General features: G+C 35.7%; 1 long non-coding RNA gene across 1 annotated transcript in view; it reads right to left on the bottom strand.

Moving 5' to 3' along the window:
* Positions 1-13,186, bottom strand: part of LOC310729203 — a 228,737-nt gene extending 215,551 nt beyond the window's left edge. The window contains exon 1 of the long non-coding RNA XR_014534499.1: positions 12,400-13,186. This is a non-coding gene — a long non-coding RNA (uncharacterized lncRNA). The remainder of the gene's footprint in view (positions 1-12,399) is intronic.
* Between the last annotated feature and the right edge of the window lie 4,643 nt (positions 13,187-17,829).

Genomic DNA, 17,829 nt, shown 5'->3' on the forward strand with positions numbered 1-17,829 from the left:
TGATAAAAAGTTTTACGTTTGTTTAACATTTCACATAATGCTTAATTTGAATATTTAAATGAAGCAGAGATGAACTTTGTATAAATTCGTTGCTGGAATGGAGATGATATTTGCTTAATGTGGTGGAGGCAGGTGAAGTCACCTGAGAGCGATCTACTCGGGGAAAATCAATTACACGCAATTTATCAAAAGCAAGCAGCCACAGAGATGTTAAATCGGCTTGAAGACAATGAGATTGCAGATAGATACTTCATTAGGCAAATGATTTTTTTTGATAAAGCCCTCATGGGTTTTAGTCAGCACCGAAAGTTCGTTTGTTTTGTCGGCTAGAGATGTCGCATTGCTCACGATGCTAGATTACGAATCTAGAGTTCTGCTTTTAATCAGAAGCACCTCAAACTCTCTAAACAAAGTAATAGCAGATCTTTGGGTGAGTGTGAATCCGTCTATGGATGATAATGATGATGAAAAAAAGTCTTCTAAAGGGCAGGAAATCATTAAATCATCATCCCTGTTGTTCTCACTTGTATTGTTAATGTATTTATAGTTAATTAAATGAAATATACTCTACAGAGAGGTGAAAAAAAAGAAATGTTTTAATAAGGTGTTGAGCCAGCACCAAGTCTTCGAAATAATGGAGAAACGTTCCCTTTTTATGGTTGATGTTAGAATGATGATGATGATAATGATAATAACAATTATGGTATTTGGTAGATGCCCTGATCCAAAAAGACTTATTTATCTTATTCATACGACTGAGTAGCTTGTTGAGTTGAGGGCCTTGCTCAATGGGCCCGGGAGTAGCAGCGTGGTGTCAAATCCTTACGCCCATTTTTCCTTCTTCTAATTTTGAGGACAAAATGTTCACTTGCTGCCTGATAAATAAATCCACCCACTAACAGGTGCCATGATGAAGAGATTTGGTGTTCTTTACCGCTCATATTGTTATAATGTTATAATGACAGACAGACAGACAGACAGACAGACAGACAGACAGACAGACAGACAGACAGACAGACAGATAGATAGATAGATAGATAGATAGATAGATAGATAGATAGATAGATTCATTGATTGATTGATATATATTGTCATGCCCAGATGAGTAGTACAAATTTATTTATTCAATTGTTTGTTTATTATTTATTTAATTTATATTTTTGTTAATCATCCTGAATGAAAGAAAAATGTCAACAAAAAGAGCACAGAGATAAACTTCATTAAAATTTAATTATTTTGAAAATGTTTGGATTTGTTTTAACAGTCACAGATACCTACAAGTTCGAATCCAGTTGGTAAGAAAGTGTGCATTATTTTCCTCTAACAGCAGGGAGAACAGCTGTGACATAAACGTTAATACTTAATGCGCTTGTTCTAACACGATATTGTTCCTATAGTAACAGCTCAAGCGCAGAAAACTGTAGAGCGGATGTTACACCTAATTTAAGATCAATAATAAATTAGTTGAATGAATTCAAAAACATGCTCTGTTAGTTTACTGAAAAAGAGATTGAAGGAAAGAAAAAGAGAGCGGGTGGTGGTGGTGGGGGGGGTTCTAATAGAACCACTGACTATTAGAGTCCACTAGTGCAGGAGCAATAACAGGACATGGCCATGTTTCAGTGGCAAATAACTTGCACAAAAAATGTTAGGTGCTAATATGCTTTTTAACCAAACTATATGCATTGTAACGTTCCCGCTATCCAAATCCTCACCTGTTGAATGAGTGCAATCGCTCCCAAAGGCTCGGACATATTACTCATCCACAAAAAAAAAAAAAAAGCACATACATAATGTTCCATGAAGTTACTGAGCAACACAAGAAATCTGAGGATGAATTTGGACTGTAATTAATATCAACAATCTACTACAACGGCTCAGGACCACACGTTGCATTTAATCACCTTTAACTGCACACCTTTATAATGATGAACTATAATAATTGGACATTCGGTGTTGAGGATGAGGATGGGTTTGAACAATGTCCATTGTTAAAAATGCGATAAAAATAAAACTGAATTAAACTGAATTGATGTATGATCCTGTATTTGAATTAAAACAAGATGGAATTGAGGCAAAAAATTCAGACTCCAGCACCATATCATCTAGCATTTCTAATCATTATTGCAGAACATGAACCCACAAAATCACTACATCTCAGAATGTTTGATCTCACATATACATGATATAGTTATATGTATGGTATAGAATGAAAAATCGATACATTTGATTGGTTTTACAAAACTGCATTTAATCCAGCTTGATTTATGTAGCACTTTTAACAATGGGGATTGTACTAAAGCTGGTTTACAGAAATAAACACATTACTGATTTACATTTAAACTTAAAAAATGAAGCTTCATAGCACTATTTTAATCCAAAAAGTCCCACCGCACATACATTCCTCTGCATATACTGTTTTTATATAGATTTCAATGCATTTATCTTTTGGTTTTTTTTTATTTATTCTGTTGTATCACTATTTCTAGCACTGCGTCAGAAATGCTGTCAAAGTTGAGCATAGTGGAACGTCTCATCCCATGTACCCTGATTACCCTAAAAGTGTAGCATTTATATACGGGCGGATCAGAAAATAGTAAACTCGCCATGAATGGAGACTGAATTGTCTGCATTTGCTAAGTGAGCATCCATACGAAAGCCGTGATCGAAATGAAATAACAGTGTGTGTGCTCTTGGACTCGATCTATTACTCACTCAGAAGCATCCGAATGTCGTGATATGATTTATAAATGTTGAATGAGGTTACACCCTCGAGGTCTGAGGCCGTATCATAGCATAAGAAGAGATTCAATCAACCAGCTTCTACTGCAGGGGGACACATATTTAATCCGAGTTTAAAGATTTATGACCATGACTAAACTCTCTCTCTTTCTCTCTCTCTATCCATCTGTCAATCACTCCATTTTTCTTATATGTAACCCCTCCCTTATCTATATTTATTCGCAGATTTCAAACAGTACTTTACGTTTATTTTCATTCTGTATTTATTATGATGATGATGATGATTATTATTACAATATTACAAAATGTTTTTATGATATATTATTGAATTCAATGCTGTCATTTGACCCTCATTCTTTTTATAGTTTTTAATAGTATTTTGTGAAATATTTTGTCTGGGAAGGTGCTGAATAAATTATATTATTATTATTATTATTATTATTATTATTATTATTATTATTATTATTATTATTATTCATCTGTTATTATCAATTAATAATTCATATTATATCATTAATATATGTATATATCTTAATAATAATAATAATAATAATAATAATAATAATAATATTAATAATGATAAAATGTATTGATTGGTATTTCTGTTTGTTTATTTTACATTCTCAATCTCCATTTAATTTATTTTGGAACATTTATATTATAAATCCCTGTCTGTTTAAAAGACTCGTGTAATCAAGTGAAAGTGAATCTTTTTCTGTCAGTGGGCGGAGCCCGAATTTGAAATGCACTGATACTTATACTGGAAATCTGCACTCAAAAAATGCTCCGACCTCCATCCTACAATAATGTCATATGACGTGACATAAGAAAGTCGGCAGCAGTGAGTGAGGAAACAGGTGGGAGCCATACACACACACACACACACACACACACACACACACACACACACACACACACACTTGGTGTTTTTTTCCTTAATGGCACCTGAGCTACGGATCAATTACAAAAATCTCAGCTCAAAAACGATTTATTCTCTCAATGTTACCATTCACAATTATATATACAATTGTATATTTATAATTTGCTTCATGGACTGTCTATTGTGTTTACATACATACATATTGTGTTATATTGTTATATTGTGTACTGTTGACACTTGTCTGTACTACTATCAAACTCTTTATCATACCCATTACTTTCTGTCTTATTTTGCATATATGTTTTATAGCGCAGCATATTTTTTATATCCTTACATTTTATATTTCTTAAATTATTTTTTATACTTTTATACTTGGGAAAGGTGCTATATAAATGAAACATTATAATGTTTATTGTTATTAATAAAATTAATTAGCATTATTATTGATTAATAATTAATTGATAATCTGTTAATTATTATTATTATTATTATTATTGTTATTATTATTATTATTATTATTATTATTATTATTATTATTATTATTATTATTATTATTATTATTATTAATAAACTGAAATATACGTTAGTTAATAATACTTTGTAGGATACTTTAAGAAATCTGTATAATTATTAGTACCAAGAAACACTCAAAAAAATCCTCATATCCATATACTACCTTATTACTTATTATCTTTTTTTTTTTTTTTTTTAGCAAAAACCTCTTTATGCATTATAACTTGCACACTTGTCTCTCTCACTTACACTGAGGAAGGAGGGAGGAAATGAACAAAGCGAGTGCTACTGCATGAGCTCCTGAGCTTACCTTCTTACTCGGGCCCTGATTCATGACTCTGACTCTGAGATAATGAGCAGATTTGAAGTAATACTGTACAGGCAGCTAAGTGAGATCAACTCTGATTTAATTGAAAGCCTTGTTCTTCTGCTGCTAATCACTCGTTATTCATAATAAAGAGCTTGGCGAAGATTAGTATGAGGAGAAGCATTTAAACAATGATGATAGGAGCCTCCTAACAAGAAGAGACAGGTTGCCATAATATTCACTTAATAAGATAAGATAAGATAAGATATACCTTTATTCGTCCCACAGTGGGGAAATTTTTGTTTTACAGCAGCAAAAAATAAGAAGTGTGCAAATATATAAAAAACGTTCCACATGCGCTTTCCCTCTCATAAACTTGTTTCTAATTCTGTCCATCCTCGCCACTCCCAATGAACACCTCAACATCTTCAGCTCTGCTACCCGACTTGTCTTTCCTGATAATTCTAGGAGCAACCTTTAGGTATAGAATCAACCTTCACGTATAGAATATATACAAACAACAGTCCGGGGTGTTTTTTGTTGTATTTTTCATTTCATATTAATCACTGCATGTTTTCAAATGTTAAAAGGTCAATACTTTGTATGTTATTAACATCAACAGGTTTTTGATTATGCTTTTTCTAGAGTAAAGCAGTCAATTCAAAACATCGCATCTCTCCTAATGAAATGATAAAATATAATTAAGACTTAAGAAATATTGAGATCTAAAAAATGTCACCTAATTTGATTTCATGACCTCATTTATAAAAAGATGCTCATACCCTTACTCCTGCTTCTTGCTTTATTCCAGGCTTTTCACAGAAATAACAAATCTGAGTGAATTTCCTGTATAAATAACCAATCATTAAATATATCTGCCGCATTTCAACTTGCCAACATTTCACATGAATTGTGTAATGCTCCTGCAGGTGCTAAGGAGCCTGTATCTGTGAGGCTATGCTTTTCCAAAGCGACAATGGAAAAAAAAATAATACCTGCCTTACACGAGTCCCGGTGCGATTTTCCTTTTCAACAGTACACGAATATTAATGAGACAGCTGGTGTAGAGCCAAAAGCACATCTCTTGTTCGCTGTTGTCGAGTCACCATTTGAATAATACACAAGTGACATTCAACAATGCACCGTACCGCATCTCTCACACACTTTCCATTTCGGTGGTTTCGTTGAAACAGTGATTTGTTGAGCATAATCAACAAAAGTTTCAATAAATGTCAATGACCTTTCAGTAAAAATATCAGCCATAGGACTTTTATTGCAACTTCTACGGAACATTTATTTCTTGTTTAAGTCATTGTTCATATGCAATAATACTGAATTTTAAACTTTTGTAAAAGGGAAAACAGGAGACACGATGATTGAAGACTGCCTCACCCCCACAGTCACACATGGAGGTGGAAGCTTAACGAATCCTAAAGCGACATAGCTACCAGAGATCTGCTCAGTCAACGCACCTAAATCCTGTTGGACGGCTCTGGGATGAACTGGAGTGTAAAGTCAGGAAGAAATGTCCAACTAGCAAATATCCAAGTTACTTTGGCAAGTTTTACAAGAAGCATGGCAAAGAATTTCAGCTGAATGTTTCGAGAAAATAATTGTCCAGATGTCAAGAATGTGTGAGGCTGTTATTGCTTGCCACAGTTGCCTCAGATCACCTCAGGCTTTCTCATTGGGGATTAGTACACATAATTCACTTATTTATATTTCTGTTTTAGAATTCTTACATTCTGAAAAGCAGCTTTGAGAGGATGTCCATTGTGAAAAACGCTGTAAAAATAAACGTAAGTTTAATTAAATTGTTATTTCTGCGAAGGAAGAATTTTTCAACAAAAATAAATTGGAACATCTGGACACATACATATTTGTTAGGTAGAATTAAATCTACCATTATGCCACATGACCTTGTTTTTGCATAGATACAAAAGGAACATTATTGTGTCTCTCAAGATAGGTGTTTCCAAACTTTTGGCACTCATATTATTGAAAAAGCCAATAAGATGATAAGCCAATTGTGTGGCAGCAGTGCAAAGAAGAAAATCATAAACTTTGCGTAATGTTTAAATGAACTATTCGAACGGGAACAAGGTATGATCTGGTGCCAGATGGGCTTGCTTGAGTATTTTGGAACTGCTGATCTCCTGGGATTTTCACACACATACAAAAGTCTCTTAGGTTTACACAGAATGGTGCAATAAAGAAAAAAAAAAAAAAGTGTGAGCAGCAGTTCTGTAGACATAAACACTTTGTTGATAAGAGAGGTCAACAGAGAATAGCCAGACTGGGTTTTGCTGACAAACAGGCTATAGTAACTAAGAAAAGCACCTCAGAATGCACACCAGATCAAACGTTACAGCAGGGATACACTACAGCAGAAGACCAGGTCAAGTTTTACTTCTGTCGTTTATAAACTGCGGTGAAAATGGAATTACCAAGACTTTACAGTTGAAGGTTTGTCTGATGAAGCTTGATTTCTGCTGATTTGCATACATTGTCACAGGGACACAGTTACCATGTACCCATGGACCCAAAATGGTGGAGGTGGTGTAATAGTGTGAAGAACATTTTCTTATCACACTTTTGGGCCTGTTAATGCCAACAAATCATGGTTCGATTGACAGTATGTTGTATGAGTATTGTTGCTAAACATACATAACAAATTGACTAAATATTTTCAGGATAATGTACAAGGTCACTAAGCAAATCATCTTAGAGGGACCACACAGGTAGAATGTTTTGGAGACAAGGTAATAGAAGCTAGATTGAGATTGTTTGGACATGTGCAGAGGAGGGACATGAGGTATATCGGTAGGAGAAATTCTGAGGATGGAGCCACCAAGAAGGAGGAAAAGAGGAAAGCCAAGGAGGAGGTTTATGGATCTGTTGAGAAAAGATATGCAGGTAGGTTGTTTAAAATAAATAAATAAATAAATAAATAAATAAATAAATAAATAAATAAATAAATAAATAAATAAATAAATAAATAAATATACATGGCCCATATCAGTGGTGGGCCATGCATTTGGTACCTGGGCCTTCCGTGAGGATGTACCCGACTTAATCCATCTCTTAATACCACCACCATCTCTTAAGACTCCAAACATCTACACTACAACCACAACTGTGCACCTACATCATCTGGAGCAGTTCAGAATCAATATTTGTCTAATAACATTCCAAAAATATTTAAATGTAAATAAAATACAACCTACTCACCAGAGATGCAGACTCATAATTTTCAGCACTTCTCAGAGGCTGTAATCAAGTGGTACCGCTCGTATTCGCTGGTCTGGAGGTGGAGAATAAACCCTTTCCCGGGCTGAGACAAGTTTGTATCTTCTCACAATGTTTATCTTTTCTTCAAAATGTATTTTTAAGTATGTCTTTGACCAAATCAGTTTCTGTTTCTCCGAAGGTGTAAGAAAGTCTAACTCAGATGTATTAATGTGTGCAGAGCTACACACGTGTTTTGCCACATGTTTGGCTGTAACAGTTTCCCTCTGACCAACCAATCAGAGGACGAAAAAATGCTGATGCTGTTCTGGGCCAGCTAGCTGCCCTGTGAGGCGAATATGAAATTTGATTGGTTAAAGAAACAGACCATTTGGTAATATTTTCAATGGTAAAAAGGTCCAGCAGAACAGACTTTGCAGGCCCTGGGCAGATTGGATTGACATGGCAGCACATAGAGGCTGAAATCTGATTGGACAAAGAATCTAACATTTTTACACGTACTGGAAGCAGTGCAGCTGAGAGAAACTCTAGGAAATGAAGAGAATAAACTGTTGGGAATAAATGTATACAATTTCATTGAAAATATTAGAATTTAGGTTGTAAATTTAGTTTAGTGCTTCTGATAGTGTTTAGGCCAGCAGTGAAGTCTTTGCTAGCCCTGACCACCCACCACTAATATATACAGTATATATGTAATGTCTTACTCCTACTGACTTTCATCATATAAATAGGCATGTACATTTTAAGTGAAGTAAGGAAGAGTACATCTGCCTTGTCGGCTCCTGAAGTCAATATCCCCAATAAATTCACTTTTATTAAAATTTGCTTGTCCACTCAAGTCCTTTTTATGTTTCACCTCTTCCACTAGACGGGGTGTAACATCTTAAATAATCCAAAATATTAGGCTGGAAAATATGCTGGACTAGGATCCTCAGCAGTCATGCAACCAATCTCTGAATACAGGTAACTGCCCCTAGGTTTATATTCTGAATGATATCTAATATACTGTATGTGCTGTCTACAAACCCATCCAGCTGTTAAGCATGACATCTTTATCCAGCCGTTTGTGCTCAAGGCTGGCTTTTCATCATGCACATGCTTTTGTTAGGAGTCCTGGGATCTCTCCAAGGTGCTGAAGCCAGTGTTGGCTCTACATCCGTTGAGCTCCAGGTGGGATTTTTCTTTCTGTAAAGCACAGCGTTGCCCTTTTATCAATGTCTTCGGTGGGACATTTTACTGAATGGAGAGCAGCCGTGAAGAATGTAGAGAAGGCAGCTAAACTCTCTGCTTTGTGCTTAAATCAAATTTAGATAAAAGGTAACCAATTACCTCTGCCACGGATTGAAGAACAAACAAGACAATTGGCTTTAAAGGGGCAGCTGACAGTGATAGACTCATCATGTGGTAACGTTAAACCCTCAGAGAGGAGTTCTGATCATAACAAATGCTTCGGAAGTCGCTGAATATAGTTTTTTAGCTGTTTACAGGATGCACCGGAGACGTTTAGTCTGTTTGTCTTCTAATCTCCATCCTCTGCAGCACTCACAAACTGCCACAGTCAGAGGAATCTCTGCCCCATCAGCATTTCTTAGAAGGTTTTCTAGTGGTGATGCTGCAGCCCAGGCCAGATAGAAGGCCAGATAGACTTTTATCTTCTCCTTTTCTTTCTTTCTTTCTTTTTTTTTTTAAATCCTTCAAATAAACAATTTCACAAAATAATTTGATTGTGTTTGATGAATATATGATAATGTGACAGTATGTTGCCTCACTAGTGTCTCTACTCAAACAAATTGATTTATTAAAACCATTTGTTTCTCCAAAGTTGTAACTTTATAGAGTGCATTATTATGATCTAATTACAGAAAGAAAAAAAAATATTTAAAGAAAGCTTGCCTAATTTCCTGGGTTTTAATTTCATGATATGGTCAAAGGTTTGTGGACACCTGACCATAAGGTTGGTGTGTGCTTTGTGAACATCCCATTCCACATCTTGTCCCCATTTATTGTTATAAGAACCTCCAATCTTGGGTATATTGGTAGGAGAATGCTGAGAATAGAGCCACCAGGAAGGATAAAAAGTGGAAGGCCAACAAGGAGGATTAATGGATGTGGTGAGAGAAGACATGCCGGTAGTTGGTTTGAAAGAGGCAGATGTACAGTAGAGGACAGGGGGGTATGGAGACGGATGATCCGCTGTAGTGACCCATAATGGGAGCAGCCGAAAGAAGAAAAAGAAGAAGAGGGAAGATCTACTAGGTTTCTCTTTCTTTGGACTGAGCTATTTACTTACACAAGCCTGTTTACATTTCAGATGATGGGTCAGCTAGTAAAAATACTCTCATTAATGTTTTGAAGTTTAAATTGCGTAAACTAAACCAAACCTTTGCTTGGTTCTGTGCATCATGGCAAATTTTTGTGCTTGATATAAGATTTGGTGCTTCAGTAAAACAAATGTTTGTTTTTTGTTTTTTTTTTTCGTTTTTATATCTGAGTAAAGAAAGGACATCAGAGGAATACACAAAACCAGTGCAGATCCAAAAACCATCCCAAAAACACAGACCCAAAAACAGTCCAATAACAAACAACAGAAGCATTTAATAATTCAAATATGGATGCATTGTGGGCAGGGAAGAAAAAACACAGTATGAGAAAACAGTATGAGTCCACAGTATGAGTCCATGAAAACCGGCAAAAGGGCAGAGCAGGAAGACAGAGGTGCAAACTAATAGTACAGTCTATAAAACCCCAATTGGCAGTGGGGAAAAGGGCAGGGTAAATGGCTGGAAAATCTAAGAAAAACCTGGCAGAAACCGATGAGATAATCTGGCAAAGAGTAAGAGTTTTGTGGTCTTTAAATACTTGGCGGCCCAGGAAAAGCCATAGGATGACCGCCGACCCTGAAGGGCGCTTCGCGAGTCTGGTAGACCATGACAGCTGGCCGTGGCACCCTATACATAGATGTCCTATTTAATTGTATCCTATATAATTGTACAATTGTGTCTTAACTGCAACTGCATCTGTTATAGGTATGCAAATTATTCTGTCAGACAATGAAGGCTTAGACAGATGCAAGTGCAGTTTGAAAAGGCTTTCAGTGCTGGACAGCAAGGAAGTAAATGTAATTTGTTACTGTACTTAAGTTGCTTTTTTTTACCCAGCAACATTTTGCAAAATCAGTCGTTGCCTTTTTATTTATTTGCGGCTAAAAACTTAACTGGACAAACACTCAGCAAATCACCAATCAGGGTAGAGCGTGCTCTGAACTGTAATCTTGTTTTAATTGCCAGTTGGTGTATATACTGATCACCAACATACAGTTCAGCGTCAGTTTAACAGCAAGCAGAACATTTAGAGAGGAATAAATGATGAAGAAACTCCAGACCCGAACTCGCCAACACGATTTTCTGAAGAAGGTTTTGGGTTCATGATAATTGTAATAAGAATCAATCAGTGTTTGACTCATTAATGTCATTCTATTAATAGATCAGTGTGCTGAGAGTCACATTTGATTAAGCAAAGAGTCTTGTGATAAAAATGATAATAGGAACATTATAGCAATAAGAAATCATAGTACTTTGGATAAGTGAGTACATTTGAAGGCAAATACTTTAGTACTTTTACTCCAATGAAAGTGTAAAGAGAGTATTTTACTTTTACTGGAGTCTTTCCTTTTTCTCTACTTTAACTCAAGTGCATGGTTTGTATTTTTTGTCCACCACTAAAGGATTGCGAACAAATCCAAAACTTAATCCAGATATCAAAGTCTATGTCAGGCAAAAGGTCAGAGGCTCTGCAAAGAACATATACAGGATAATCCAGAGATGAGTAACCATAGACAGAACAAAAGATCAGAACCAGAGATGCATGCATGATGAGAAGGCTTGGTCTAGACTGAGGGTCATGCAGACAACATTGATATTTCTCTGTGTTTCTATTAATGAATGTCATTTAAATGTTCCATGAGAAGTGTGTGTGTGTGTGTGTGTGTGTGTGTGTGAGTGTGTGTGTGTGTGTGTGTGTGTGTGTGTGTGTGTGTGTGTGTGTGTGTGTGTGTGTATGTTTTGGGACTAGCAGCCATGTATGTAGGCAGTATGGCTTGCTGGAAATCAGAGAAGACCTGACACACTGATTTCGAAGCATTTAAACCCCTGCGTGATTATTCAGCCTCGATCAGTCAGAGGCTAATAAGGAAAAGTCTTTCTTATTAGCGTAGCGGTGATTACGCTCCTGTGGGCAGGACAGAAGGATAAAAGTATGTGATGGCACTTCAACCAGCCGACAGCCGCGAGACTCGTCTGCACCTAACAAGCAGATTAAAGTGCATTTCATTCCTGGGCTTATCAAAGGACTACAGGATTAATGTGAACGTCAAAGAAATGTGGATGCAAAGTCATTTCCTGTTTTATATATAAATATGATGAAGCGCATTTCAACACTTTTTTGCATAGTTTTGCTGTGAGTGTGTGGTTTAATCCGAGCTCCTGAGAGGCTTTAAGGGGATGTTTTAAAAAGTAATGTCTAACTTTTTTACACCTAACTGGAAGAGTGTGAAAACGATTGGACACCTCTAAGAAATTAAACACTTTCTGTTATGGAAAAGAAAATCATACACAATTTGGGTATCTTTGGAAAGAAAACATTTAACTATTTATCATTCATAATTGATAATGTTTAAAAATTACCTGTTTTTAAGCGCATATATAAATACCGTATTTTTCGGACTATAAGCCGCTACTTTTTTCCCACGTTTTGAACCCCAGCGGCTTAAACAACAAAGTGGCTTATTTATGAATTTTTCCTGGGATTTTCCTGGTTTCACAAACTTCAAGCCAAAAAATTGTGCGACATAACATTGAACCAATGAAATTTCCGAACGGAAACGAAAAAACGCACCTCACCTGTGTTCTGAGCTGCACGGCATCGGAAGAAAAAACTTCCATCGGGTGATTTTTAAACACACGACGATTCCAAAAGATAAACTCCAGAGAGAAATAGTTGTTAAAGGAAGGAGGAAGACAGTGAACAATGACTTTCTTGGTAGGCTACTGTTTAGATACAAGCCGTTGTAACACGTTGAGTCTGGGTGAAGGGAGAGCTCGCTAACTCCAGAACAGAAATCATATAAACACAGACAGGTTTCCAAAACTGGTGCTTTTTTTTTTCTTGGCAACAGCGTTACGGGTTAGTCAAAGAAACTTAGAAATTAGCATCAGAAAATAATAAGGACATATTCCTCAGTCTTACACACACGCAGTAATACCAGAAGAATGGAGTGGCAGGCTATTCCCAAAATACCGCTATGCTCCTAAAGGAAGCGCAACATATTTCACCCGTTACACCGTGTGTAACGTGTCTTACGTTAAAGCCTGTGTAAAGTACATAAGTGTAGACACCTGTGGCTTATAGACAGGTGCGTCTTATTTATGTTCAAAATAAAAATATTTGTAAAATTCAGTGGATGCGGCTTATATATGGGTGCGCTTTATAGTCCGGAAATTACGGTACATGAAATCAGTCCTGGAGTCATTCAGAAAATTAATTCAGAAAGCCACATGTCTCATGAGTTTATATTTTAAATGTTATGAAGATATTATGAAAAAATAGAATCCTGCCAATTTTTTTTTTTCTGAGACTACTGTATGTCTGGTCCATTACTTACTTCCCCTGTCTGAGGAACACACCTGTGGACTTCTGGGCCATTCATACAGACTACATTCAAGTTGATGGCTGGCCGTTCAGACACATGTTATAGAGGTTTGGCTATTTATATAGATTGCATTCATATTAGGCAGATGTAGAGGACATACTGGTATGGCGACAGATGATCTGCTGTGGTAACCCCTAAAGAGGACAGTTGAGACAGGGAGAAAAAGAAAAGGAAGAAATAGTGTGATGGGGACAGATGAGAATTGAAGTTACGTTTAAGTTTATTAATTGTATATAATATCCAATAACAATCCAATGCTAATTATTTCTTACAGAGTGTCATATTTTGTTTATCAACGGCACTACTTTATCTCTGTGTGTGATTTCGAGTGGCAGAATTTTTAGATGCAAGAAGCCATATGTAAAAAAAGAAAAAGGGAAATGAAAAAAGCATGACAGCTTTAATTTGTCAATTCTGATAAATGAGCTTAATATAAAGCAATGGTTCACAAACCTTTGTTCTGTACGGGCCACATAATTTTTCCTTTAATTATTAGGGGCGGGTCGGTCTGTAAAAGAAAAATGACATGGGCCGGAAAGACTACCAGTATTATTGTGGAAGATTTTATTATGATTTTAAATGTATGCTTTATGCCTCCTAATGCTACTTTAGATTAGTAAATTATTTTGTTATTTAAATCTGCACCATACAGACAAAGTAAGCATCACTTTTCGAGAGATATATTGCTATTTATAAAGGATCATGACTATATAATAGTGTCAATATAATTTCAATTTAATAACTGCATAATAAAATTTTTTCATATTGAAATCATAATATTTAATTACTTATTTATATGCATATGGTTGGTGGGTGAATATAACAAACAATTAGGATACATTAATAACTATAGGTTGACAGATAATGGGTTTTACCGATAGCCAGGTGGGATCGAAGTTGCCGATAACCGATTAATCAAACCTACCGGTTGAAAATGGGCTTTAAAATGGATACTGAATAAAAAAAAAATAATAAAAAAAACACCATGTAAAATACTACCGAACTTTATTACAAAAATAAACAGTACTGAATCATGAAAATGGGCTAAAGGCAATAAATATGACTTTATTATTAATAAATATAAGTTTATAATAAATAAATACAAATAATAAATATAATACAGCGCTCTCTGTGCAGCGCGCATATAAAAACGAAAGTCATGTGGCGTCAGTGATTTTATCGGTATAGATTTTTTGCCGATAGACGATAGTTCCAGCGATTAACTATTAGTCACTTGACCTCTGGTAATAACAAACAGAAAGAGAGCCAAACTTTATCAAATGCAGATGTGATATGAGTAAAACATTTAAAATCTAAGTTTAAAAATATGTCTCTGGCATTGCTCAGAGGGCCATTCCAAACGTGGGGGCCGGAAATATTCTGCCCACTAGCTGTAGTTTGGTGACCCCTGGTTTATGGTGATAATCCATGGCTAGGTGTGAGGCCTTACACCATTTAAATGCTCTCTAAATGATTATTAGTGCACTAAATGAATGGAATGCTCACATAGCCCAGGATTATCCCTTACATCATTTTGTGGGAATTATGAAATCCAAAAATACAAAAGTAATAATGTGATTGCACTGAGGTTTGAGATTTTGTGTTTTCTTTCGTGTTTGTCTCGTTATTTTGGCAGGTGGTGTTGTTTTTTAAAAGGAACCTCGAGCATTTCCCAGTGACCCCTGCACCACTGCATCATCATCAATCTTTGCTTAGCTTCATGAGACTGATTTAGCCTTCTAAATTTATTAGCTATGAACCCAAGCTGTGAGTGGAGCGCCACAGAAAGCGCTTCTGAAGGTCGACTTTGCCATATATTTGTAATTATTATTTATTTATTAATCCAGACTTTTTTTTTTGTTTGTTTTTTTTGTTAAAAAGTGTTTGCGTTCTTCAGCACAATTATACGCACACGCTTGCACCTCTGGCATTAAGCTTAGTGATTCATGCGATAATTTCTGCAGCAGGGAAGGAATTATTTTCACCCTCTTCAGCCTCCATTCAATCACACCATATGGCATAATTTGTCAAATGCCTTATCCTGCTGTCAGACAAGCAAATGGGGAGGTTAAGGGTTTCAACATGAAGATTTTGTGTATATTTCTTGGAATATATGTGTGCTTTTGGAACACAGACATTAAAAAATGATAGTTTCATTCTGTTTTAGATAGATAGATAGATAGATAGATAGATAGATAGATAGATAGATAGATAGATAGATAGATAGATAGATAGATAGATAGATAGATAGATAGATAGATAGATAGATAGATAAACCCCCACAAATCTACACAAAATCTAGTGGAACATCTTTCCAGAAGCGTGGAGGTTATTAAAACTGCAAATGGGGAAATGAGATGTTCAAAAAGGACAAACCAATCATATGCTCGGGTTTCCAAACACTTTTGTCTGTATGGTATAGAACAATAATCCCCAGTTATTGCTGTGGTTGCGTTCCAAAACCAACTGCGATAAACTTACACCACCCCAAAATCGATATTTTATGTCAACGGTATTGTACTGTATTAACATTTTACTTTATTTTATAATTAATAATTATATTTGTATTTATACATTTCATTATTTCAACATAAAACTCCATAAAAACTATTCCCCATACGTTTTTTGGTTTATTATGCTATCTGCGGGAGACCGGGAAAATCAGCCAAACTAATAAATGCAATTCCGCGATAATCCAATCGGGGGCGCCATATTCCAACCGCAGTAAAGCGTGGAATTACTGTATTTCTGACCACTTGAAGAAGTTGTGGACTTGCCTAAAGACACTTCAACTAATGTAAAGCAGAGCTTCATGCTGGAACACGTTTGGGTCTCCTAGTTCAAGTGAAGCAAACTTCTATAAGACGTCCTTTACAATTTGAGTATGAAAAAAATAGATTTAAAATTGTGAGTTATATTTTCCAGTGTAACAAATAGATAAATAAATCAACAAAACAAACAAACCAGTGATCTTTTGGATTTGTTTATATTCCTGGACCCCAGTTTGAGAACCCTGGATTTGAAAACATCATTCAGTACTTTGTTTGCTCAGTAAACTTCAGAAGTGCTTTATCCTGATTGGGGCCACAACAAATCTGGAATTAAGCCTTAATGAGCAGAATCATACAGCCAGTGGTGGACAGTAATGAAGTAAATGTAATTTGTTACTGTACTTTACAGCACAGCTTGTTTTGTGTATCTGTACTTTACTGAAGTATTTCCATTTGGGGGGGAATTTTAACTTCACTACATTTCAAAGTTAAATATCTTCCTTTTTCCTCAACTACATTTTGCGAAATCAGTTGTTTCTTTTTATTTATGTGGATAAAAATGTTATTGGTGAATCACGCAGCGAGTCTTCAATCAGGGTCTGTTTTAAACTCGTTTTGATTGGCGCTTGGTGTATCTACTGATCACTAACATACAGTTTAGCATCAGTTCAACAGCAACATTTAGAGAGGAATAAATGATGGAGAAACTCCAGACTCGAACTCACCACAACACCTGTGGCCTCATTTGCACGATTTTTTTAAAGAAGTTTTTGGGCTCATGATAAATTGAATCAGTGTTTGAGTCATTATTATTATTCTATTAATAGATCAGTGTGCTGAGAGTCACATTCAAGTCTTTTCCCATAAACTGAGTTGATTAAGCAAAGAGTCTTGTGATAAAAATAATAATAACCATAATATAGCCATAATATAACCATAAAAAAATTATAGTACTTTGGATACTTAAGTACATTTAAAGGCAAATTCTTTAGTACTTTTACTCAAGTGAAAGTTTAAAGGGACACTTTAGCTCAGTAGCTCCTACTTTTATACCAAAGACTGTTCAAAGAACATTTACTTATAATCTTATACTCCAGTAATCATGTTAGTTCTCACTCTCCAGTGTTCTGTATTGTTGAAAGATTTATGATCAAACTCTTGATGTAACCCAAATGACGATGGGTTCCCCTTTTGAGTCTGGTTCCTCTCAAGGTTTCTTCCTTATAACATCTAAGGGAGTTTTTCCTTGCCACAGTCGCCACGGCTGCTCATCAGGGATAAATACACACCGTTCACCTTGACTGTTGATTTCTGTAAAGCTGCTTTAAGACAATGTCAATTGTGAAAAGCGCTATAGAAATAAACTTGACTTGACTTGACTTGACACTTTTACTTTTCCTGGAGTCATATTTTACCTTTTTCTCTACTTTAACTCAACTACATGGTTTGTGTTCTTCATCCATGGTGCATGCTATGAGATTTTTAATCAAGACTTGTTCAACAGGTTCATCTGATCTTCTTCTTCTTTCCCTTTTCCATCTTGTTTAAAAGAACAGAGTGAAAGAGTGGCGAATCCTTGGCCCACTTGGACACATCATTAATCCGGCTTACTTCTCAGACAGCCTTGATTCTCTCACACATTGTCTCACACATCCTTGGT

Source organism: Silurus aristotelis (genome assembly GCF_946808225.1).
Source record: "Silurus aristotelis genome assembly, chromosome: 7".
Classification (NCBI taxonomy): Eukaryota; Metazoa; Chordata; class Actinopteri; order Siluriformes; family Siluridae; genus Silurus; species Silurus aristotelis.